At 34.9% G+C, this 10,201-nt stretch overlaps 1 pseudogene across 1 annotated transcript; it reads left to right on the plus strand.

Annotated features, from left to right (window-relative positions):
* Positions 1-998: 998 nt before the first annotated feature.
* Positions 999-5,725, plus strand: LOC309864125 (large ribosomal subunit protein uL6 pseudogene; annotated as a pseudogene). The gene is made up of 2 exons: positions 999-1,082; positions 5,078-5,725. The product of its transcript is annotated as a large ribosomal subunit protein uL6 pseudogene (transcript).
* The last annotated feature ends 4,476 nt before the right edge of the window (positions 5,726-10,201 follow it).

A 10,201-nucleotide genomic window follows, 5' to 3' on the forward strand; every position in this document is an offset into this window, starting at 1 on the left:
AGAAGAAAAAGGAGAAGGTCTAACTAAAAGTGTTGTGTAGGGCGGAGAGTAAATTGACCAAATAGATGTGGGAGGCTCGAAAGCCAGTCCTTCAGGACCACCTGAAGTTGGATATGGATTCTGGTGCAATCAATCCGCCACACTGTGCCTTTTCTACCAAGACCTGGCAGCTGGGGCACAGGCGCTGAAAAAGTAGATGTTTGCATTCCCCAGGGACTGAGGTTTTTGCCAGAGAAATATGATGAGAAGACAGAGGGGAGAAAAGGTTCAGGATATTGGCAATATATTTATTGAAATTATGAATCACAGAATCTAAGCAGGTTGGGAGGCAAAAGGCAAGTGAAAAATTTATCTTTTTATAGAAGAATGTTGTAGGGGCACCTGGGTTGCTCAGTCAGTTAAGTGTCTGCCTTCAGCTCACGTCATAACTGCAGGGTCCTGGGATTGAGCCCCAGGAGGGTGGCTGCCTGCTCAGTGGGAACCCTGCTTCTCCCTCCGCCCTGCCCCCCATTCATTCCCTCTCTCTCTCTCTCAAATAAATAAAATATTTTTTTAAAAAAAGAATGTAATAAGTTTAGGAGCTAGAAATGAAGTTTTGGCCTAAACATCTTTGAGATACACAGACACACAGATGCATACGCAAACACACACACCACACATTTATTTCAAAAACAGTGTTACATCATCACTTCTTCCTGTACTAAATGAAGGAAATGAGAATAAATAAAAATAATGAGTTCCATTTACTTTGTATATCAATTTCAGCACATTGTTTCTCCTGAACTAGATCTGAAAGCTGCTGCAATTGTCCATTTGCATTTCAAATTTCCAGGTCCCTTATTTTGCTACAGGTAATACATAAAACAGGGAGGCACTAAGGAAATGACAAAGGACTCTGTCTTTGCTTAAGATTGCTCACCAAAATGTCTTGAAAGGCTGTTGCAGAGCAGTGCCCAGAATTATACCTTTATTCTTTAGATATATCAGTAACAAAGAAGATGGAAATTAACAACAAAATGTACTTTGAGAGGTGGAAAGAACCAATAAGCCAGTTTCTTTTAACTGTAGATAGCACGAGAGGGGTAAGACAAAACAAAACAACAACAGGAAAAAAAAAATCCAGCAACCCTGTTTTATTTTTTATTTTTTTAAATTATTTTTATTAACATACAATGTATTATTTGCCCCAGGGGTACAGGTCTGTGAATCATTAGGCTTACACATTTCACAGCACTCACCATAGCCCAAACCCTCCCCAATGTCCATACCCCAGCCACCCTATCCCTACTCCACCACTGCCCAGCAAACCTCAGTTTGTTTTGTGAGATTAAGAGTCTCTTATGGTGGGGCGCCTGGGTGGCTCAGTGGATTAGGCCGCTGCCTTCGGCTCGGGTCATGATCTCAGGGTCCTGGGATCGGGTCCCGCATCAAGCTCTCTGCTCGGCAGGGAGCTTGCTTCCCTCTCTCTCTCTCTCTCTGGCTGCCTCTCTGTCTACTTGTGATTTCTCTCTGTCAAATAAATAAATCTTTAAAAAAAAAAAAAAAAAAAAGAGTCTCTTATGGTTTGTCTCCCTCCAGATCCCATCTTGTTTCATTTTTTTCCTTCACTACCCTCCATAACCCCCTGTCCTGCCTCTCAAATTCTTCATATCAGGGAGATCATATGATAATTATCTTTCTCTGATTGACTCATTTCACTCAGCATAATACCCTCTAGGTCCACCCATATCGTTGCAAATGGCAAGAGTTCACTTCTTTTGATGGCTGTGTAGTATTCCATTGCATATATATACCACATCATCTTTATCCATTCATCTAGCAATCCTGTTTTAAATTGAACTAAAAACTTCCAAACAAAGAGGAAAGGAAATCATAACTCTAACTAGAAAGTAACTACATCCAATCAACCAGACGGGGTTTGGAGAATTTCAGTCTCCAAAGAAGAGCGGAAAAGGCAGCATAGCACAGTCAATGCTGAGGAAAGTGCTCTCTGACTAGTTCAGATAATTCTTTCCACAGAATTTCCAAATTTCTGTAGCTTGAAAAAGAAATCGTACCTGAATGTCTAGCTGCTCTACACTTATGTTCTAAAAATTTTTGCCTTTATGTGTGTGTTTTGATGACAAGGAAAATATAAAATATATTAAATACGATTGTCTATGAAGAGAGAAGAATTGGCTTCTTTTTTTCCTTCATTTTTCCCCAAACTCTTACAAAAACACATCTCTGTACTAAAATAAAAGTTACCGCATTTTTAATGATTTGGCATCAAGAGAAAGTAAAGAAATAAGTGGTCAGCATAAACAGAGAACTGTAGTGACTAGAAAGAGAGAATCAGTGATAAAACCTTTTTCATTTCCCATTTATTTCCATGTTTTTAAGTGAGGAAAATTTAGAGCTTTAACAAAAGCATTACACATCTGCCCTCAAGGTCAAGTGGGAAAGACAGATATTACTCACCATAAATACAGTTTTTAAAGGCAGGACAGAGGAGAAGGGAGGCAAAACAGGAAAAAAAAAAAAAAAAAGCTTGTTTGAACATACTGACATACTGAAAGAGAGAGCACAATTCTGCTATCTTGTGAGCTATGTACAAACACACTGTTACTATAAGAATTTTCAGTTTTCTTCTTTTTGTTGGTCTATATCTCCTGAATTTTGTACAGTAAATATGTATTATATTTGTGATAAGAATACAAAATTTTACAAATACAAAATGAAAAAGCAATTTAAGAGGGAAAATATAAGTTTCATGGGAGTATGAATACCAGAAGAAGTGAGAAAAAAATAAAAAATTTCTCAGGATGTCCTGGTTTTTATTATTTCTTGAAGGCCTCTAGGATAATGGTTTTTATTTTGGTAGGATTAACTGAACATGGAGGAGTCATATATAGATTTTGCTATTAATTTGATAATACGTCCTATTAAATATCCATAATTCCTTTACAAAATAGAATAGTCAATTCTTCAAAATATCTTTTCATTTAAAGATATTAGTGATGACAGGTAGGTAGATAGAATAGATACAAATTTTATCTCTCTGGTCTTCCTAGTGATTATTGTACTAGAATTCTGATACTAGGTTCTCTAAGTATTTAATAATAACTAACATTAATAAATAATACTACTATATTAACAATTAATATTATTTTACTACACATAATGTTTTATTTAATTTAATTCATATAATTTAATATTGAATTGATCATAACAGATATTTAACTAATATGACATAATAATTAATATTATTATTAACAGTTGTTATAATACCTTATAGTTTTCTATATGCATACAATATATTTTTTCTGATATGCATGCAATATATAATTTGATCTTCACAACAACCCTTTCAATTAGGAGTTCTCACAATTTTATAGAAGAAATTGAGGCTAAATGTTTAAATAATCCACAGAAATGAGAGCTAGTTTTAAAAATAGGTCTTCTGATTCTTAATCTAACTCTGTTGCTCCTGCATCATTTTGCTTCATTTAAGCTGCCTACTCTGAGCCAGTTAACTTCTCTTGGAAACATTTTGCTCACTACAGTGCCGTGAGGCACAGTTAACTTAATAGTAATTTTCCACACATCAAAAAATATGAATGTTATTCCTTGTCTACGTTTTACTTAATAGGAAAGAGTGTGGAGTATAGAAGTGATTCATAACTTAAAAACATTCCCTTGGTTTGACTACTCAATAAAAGTATGTGTGTCTCAAGCTGAGAAACTGTAGCATTTTCCTCTGTGGTCTTAAAAATGCTTCTTGACTTTATACTCTCTACTTACTACTTTTCAAACTTCAATATTTAACAATACTATTTAGTATGGTCAACTTCATTTGTTTTATTATTTATTTATTTAATTAATTTTATTTATTTATTTTGCTTAAGGCATTCCATGGTTCTAGAAAAAGATCTTTTGCAAGCTTGTTCTGAAAGGAAAAAATTCTTTCTATAACAACTTTATTCAAATATAACTCACATACCATAAAAGTCACCCAATTAGAACATACAATTCAGGGGCGCCTGGGTGGCTCAGTGGTTTAAGCCGCTGCCTTCGGCTCAGGTCATGATCCCAGAGTCCTGGGATCGAGTCCCACATTGGGCTCTCTGCTCAGCAGGGTGCCTGCTTCCTCCTCTCTCTCTGCCTGCCTCTCTGCCTACTTGTGATCTCTCTCTGTCAAATAAATAAATAAAATCTTAAAAAAAAAAAAAGAACATACAATTCAATATCTTTTAACATATTCACAGAGCCATGCGACTGTCATGGTAATTAATTTTAGAGCATTTTTATCATCCCCCAAAAGAAATCTTGCACCCTTTACTGGTGACCTTCCACTCCCCAGGACCTTAGCTCAAGGCAATCACTAATTTACTTTCTTTCCCTATAGATTACCTATTCTAGACATTTCTATAAATGGAACCATAGCATATGTGGTCTTTTGTGACTGCAGTCTTTAACTTAGCATAAAATTTTCAAGGTTCTTCCATGTTTCATTTTGTGTCAGTACTTCATTCTTTTTTATTGCTAAATCATAGTTCATTATATGGATATACCATATTTATCAGTTGATGGACATTCATGTTGCTTCCATCCTTTACTATTATAAATAATGCTGCTATGTATTATGAGTAGTGCTATTATGAACAGTCACGGACAGATTTTCATGTACACAGATATTTTCACTTCTCTTGGGTATATACTTAGCACTGGAATTGTTGGTAACTCTGTATTTACCCTTTTAAAAGACTTCCAGACTATTTTCCAAAGCAACTGCCCCATTTTACATTCCCCCCCACCTCAGCCATGTATGTGAATTTAAAACACTTTTTCAAGGAGAGGGAAATGATGATGCTACCTATAATTGATAAAATATACCTAATGGAACATTATATATAGCCTATTAGTTAATTGAAAAGTTTCAGAAATTTACATTTCCTAACTTTCTTCTTAAAGAAATGTATTCTACCTTATGAACACCTATGGAATAAAAGAAATTAGCTCTAGCATTACTTAAGTAAACTAAGTTCCTTATAATGTCTACCTACTTTTAAGAATATTGAAATTAAATTCTTGATAGATAGATAGATATGTGGATTTCAATATTAATAATATAAAATGGGCTCTCTTGGTCTCATCTACTGTGAGAATAAAGACCATTCTCAGCAGTTAGACTATTGACATTCCAGAAAATGTTGACATCACTCTGAAGGGATGCACTGTTATTGTGAAGGGCCCCTGGAGAAACTTTGCAAAGGGACTGCAGTCACATAAATGTAGAATCCAGTCTCCTGGGAAAGGTAAAGAAGAGGCTCCAAGTTGACAAATGTGGAATATAGAAAAGACCTGGCTACTGTTTGAACTATCTGTAGTCATATACAGAAGATGGTCAAGCGTGTTACACCCGGCTTCCATTACAAGATGAGGTTTGTGTGTGCTCACTTCTGCATCAATGTTGTTATTCAGGAGAATGGTTCTCTTGTTGCAATCCAAAATTTCTTGGGTGAAAAATATATCCACAGGATTTGGATGAGGCCAGGTGTTGCTTGTTCAGTATCTCAAGCCCAGAAAGATGAGTTAATGCTTGAAGGAAAATGACATTGAACTTGTATCAAACTCAACTGCTTTGATTCAGCAAGCCACAACAGTGAAAAACAAGGATATCAGAAAAATTTTGGATAGTGTCTATGTTTCTGAAAAATGAACAGTTCAACAGGCTGAGGAATAAGATCTAAGTTGTCCATGTATGGAAACAGCAAGATGCCGGGTGATTTTTCCGACTTATTTGGGATATTTTAAAGATGCAATAATAGATTTATTGATTTGGGGTTTTTTCTTAAACCAATATTCTTTCCAACTATTTGGCAAGTAAACCATTCAGAAGTAAATTGCAGTGTGCCAAGAGCAGTAACAGAAAGAATAGAAGAGGAGTTTTGTCTAGTAAAGCTTCATGGGAGAAGTGGTTGTTTTTTTTCCTTGTGGTTTTTTTTGTTGTTGTTGTTGTTTTGTTTTTGTTTTGTTTGTTTTTGGGTTTTTGTTTGTTTGTTTTATTTTGCTTTGAAGGACTATTAGGGTATTTCAGCAAGAGGAATATGTTATGAGCAACAGGCCACACTATGTGGCTGTTCACCATTGGATGTAGAACTTTGGGGGCAGTCCTGAAGGTGTCTAACTTTGCAGAGGCATGGATTTGAATATTTGTGAGGTCAGTGTTCTTGAGTCACTTCTCTGGATACCAGTAACTTTTTGTGAAAAAGCAGCTGAGGAGTGGAACAAAGTGATAAGCCTCAGTAAGTTTAATTTGTGTTTAGGATAAACATGGTAGTTGTGTCCAAGATCCTCTTAATCTTACTTTCCACCCTACCCTACCCTAGCTCAGCCCATATGCTAGTCCTTGATATTTTTAGAAACTGATAAACTTTCCATAATTTCCTAATTCCATGTGCCATGTTTTTTTTTTTTTAAGATTTTATTTATTTATTTGACAGAGAGAGATCACAGTAGACAGAGAGGCAGGCAGAGAGAGAGAGAGGGAAGCAGGCTCCCTGCTGAGCAGAGAGCCCGATGCGGGACTGGATCCCAGGACCCTGAGATCATGACCTGAGCTGAAGGCAGCAGCTTAACCCACTGAGCCACCCAGGCACCCCCATGTGCCATGTTTTAAATATGTTATCCTGCTAGAGTAACTTAGCAGGGTTCCCTTCCCTCACCCCCACTTCCAACAATTTTCCATATCTCACTTGAAGGAAACTCCAACCTTCCAATTTCTCAGGCAAAATACAACATTCAACCTTGATTTTTCTTATACACTACACATTCAATCTGTCAAAAGAGTGCATGTTCTGTCTTCATGGTAAGGTATGTTTAAAGACTTAAAGAAATTAACAAAAAGAGCAACCACATGGAATGTAGCGAAAGACTTTGATTTTAAATGAGCCAACTGGATTTTTTATTTTAAGGAGTAATCTTGGGTTTGATGATAATGCTTAATTTTTAAGAAATATGAATGAAATGACCAACTATAGTTTGCTTTGAAATAATTTGAAGTGGGGTTGGGGAAGACACTGGATGAGGTTCTAAGTGAAACAGATTACCTATAAATTGGTATTTGCTGAAACTGGCAAAAATAAAGACTATAAAATGGATGGCAAGTTTAAGCATTTGATATTTCTTTTCTTCATTACTGTTCAAGTTATGATAGTATTATACAGTGGAAGGCCTATATCCATTTAATATTTGGGAGAAACTGGAAAACTTAATCTCAATGGATGTTCAAAAACTATTTATAATCTATGAGCGAGATGAAGCATCTCAAACTCAACACATTTTAAGTTTAGTAATTTGTAAAAACCCTATCTGCCAGTTCCAGACCATTAAGTCTAATAGATATATGGGTCACTGGTTTGGAATACTTCCCTTCCCTTTTCTTATGTTAATTTCAACATGTCCCTCTCATTCCCATAGTCACGACCAGTTTTAATTGTACTAAACAAATAAACTACCAATTACACATTCAGTAGATGCAATTTGTTCAACCTGCAACACAGATCTGCTTTTACCTTAGCCCATAATGAATCTATATATTGCAGACGAGTGTTCCAAGTGAACTTGAAAAATAAGTTCAATGGACAAAGAACCATAGGTGAATTCCTATCCATTTACAGAAACCCAGGGCTAAGACAAAGTTCTGCCTTGAAGGACAACATGAAGGTCTGAATATGTAGTGCAAATAGTGCAATTATTTTGCAATGAAATTGGGAAGCCATAGTTGTAGATCATTCCTTCAAAACAGGAACAGGCACATGCGGTTTCATTTCATTTTACTTCATGAAAAAACTTTCAGTTAGGCAGAATAATGTCTTATAATTTTTCTAAGTTCATTTGGTTTTTCTGGAAAAGTTTATGATGTTTTATGGGACAGAGAATGAAGAGGGAAACTTTTTGAAGAAAAAGTGATTTCTTTTAAAAATGTATCTAATGGGGCGCCTGGGTGGCTCAGTGGGTTAAGCTGCTGCCTTCAGCTCAGGTCATGATCTCAGGGTCCTGGGATCGAGTCCCGCATCGGGCTCTCTGCTCAGCGGGGAGCCTGCTTCCTCCTCTCTCTGCCTGCCTCTCTGCCTACTTGTGATCTCCCTCTGTCAAATAAATAAATAAAATCTTTAAAAAAAAAAATAAATAAAAATGTATCTAATGAATTTAAACTAAGAAAACATTTTATATTTTTCTCTGGTCAGAGAAAGAAACTTTTTCTTTTCATTTCACTCAGTTGAAATAATATACTCACTTCAAGTCATAAAATTCAAACATTTCAGATATAAGGGCTCCTAAAGGTCATTGTTGACATTCTAAGCCCAGTTTTTTTGCCCTGAATCTTTGGTTTCCTGATTCTTCAAACACTGAACAGTAATATCATTCTCCTCACTTGGAGACTTTGCCATCATTCACATTGTCTAAAGGCATAAAGAACTATAAAGTTGGTTAGTTGGCAAAGTTTTTTGTCCCATTTATATAAAGAGTGGAGACACTTGTAGGACCCACTGCCTACCAAACCTGAGGCCATTTCCCCAATGCCTCTAATCGATATTACTTAAATAGATGACAGAAGTTGAAAAGTGACAACCATGTGAAGAACTACATAATCCTAAAATTCTTGCTTAGCACACTTTTCCATCTCTTCCTTTCAAGAATCCTCTGTTTTGACTACCCCAGACATTACTTTCTTTTATAAGGAAAGAGAAAAATTGAATTAAATTTCTCAAATGCCTATTGTGCCAATTTCTACAAATTACTAAGATACATATATCACAAAATGATATAGATTAGTTATATCATTTAATCTAAGAGCCACAGCAATGTTACCGATGAAGAATGAGACATGTAGAAGATAGGTAACTTATCACACATGGTCACACAGCCAAGGACAGGCATGTCCTCTATAATAAATCACTCTCTCAATCAAACTTTTGCCTATTTAACTCAGAAAAATCTCCAACTTATCTTTTTCAGTCCTTTTGTTAATCACGTCAAAACAAAACAAAAACAAAAACATCATAAAAGTAGTTCTTGTAAGTCTTAAAACCAGAAGAAAACTTTATGTAATGAAAGAAAACTCTACCTAAGAACTTCCATAAACTTAACTTTCCGACCTTGAAAGTAGGCTTAGAATCCTTCTGAAAAAATCATTCTATCTCCTTTTCTTTCAAATAAATGTTTGTTCTCAGGCTCCAACATTCAAGATAAATAAAACATTTTCTAATTTGATTACTAACATTGCAACAGTGTTTTTCTTCCTTCTTTCCCTAGAGTCTTGGATCTTTGTAGAGTAGGCTACAACCCACAGCCCCATTTACAACTTTGTTTCTATGGAATGAGGCACTCTGAAAGTTCCAAAGAGCTAATGTACAAATACTTGGTGGAACACAATGTTTTTAAGTTGGGGACTGCTAATATTTATGAAATGAGTGTTCAAAACAAAAACAGATGTTTCAACAGGAGCATGCAGGACAGAGGGGTCTCATTGATTCAGCCTCTTACCACCCCCTTCCACACATACACAAAGGTGATTGGAGTCCTTATAAAAATAATCTATTATACAGCAAGTTCCAAAGTAAATTGAGGAGTGGGAGAAATAGAACCAGAGCTGTAACTGTAGCTCCTCAAATGACCACAAATATTACTAACATTTGTTTTGTAAGTTGGTTAATTCTTATCTTAATAAACTTCATGTAAAATTCAGAGTTACCCAATGAAGTATTGAAAATTCATGATTAATGTTCCAATGAACTATTGGAAATAGTTCATATATTATATATTATATATATTTTATATATATATAATATATATATATATATATATATAGTATATTATATTTTTAAAAAATAAAGGTCAAAACCTATTCTGACCTGAAATTTGAAGACAAGTAGAAAACCAGCAACAGGAAAATTTAATCAGAAATCTAATGTGTTGGACAATTTCAGTAGTTAACTCTTACACACATATGTAAGTGTATTTCTTTTGTTATATTACTTTTTATTTTTAAATCAAAGACAAATTCTCAAAAGGATTCTTCCATAAACTTCTACCTAGTACCTTTTAGATAAATAAAATATTAAGAAATAATAGATAAATTCTAGATAAACAAAAATATTAAAAAATATTTTTGCACTTTAATTTTTTGGAACTTACAACTTTATAAAATAGTCAT

The sequence above is a fragment of the Mustela nivalis genome, assembly GCF_964662115.1.
Source record: "Mustela nivalis genome assembly, chromosome: 5".
Taxonomy (NCBI): Eukaryota; Metazoa; Chordata; class Mammalia; order Carnivora; family Mustelidae; genus Mustela; species Mustela nivalis.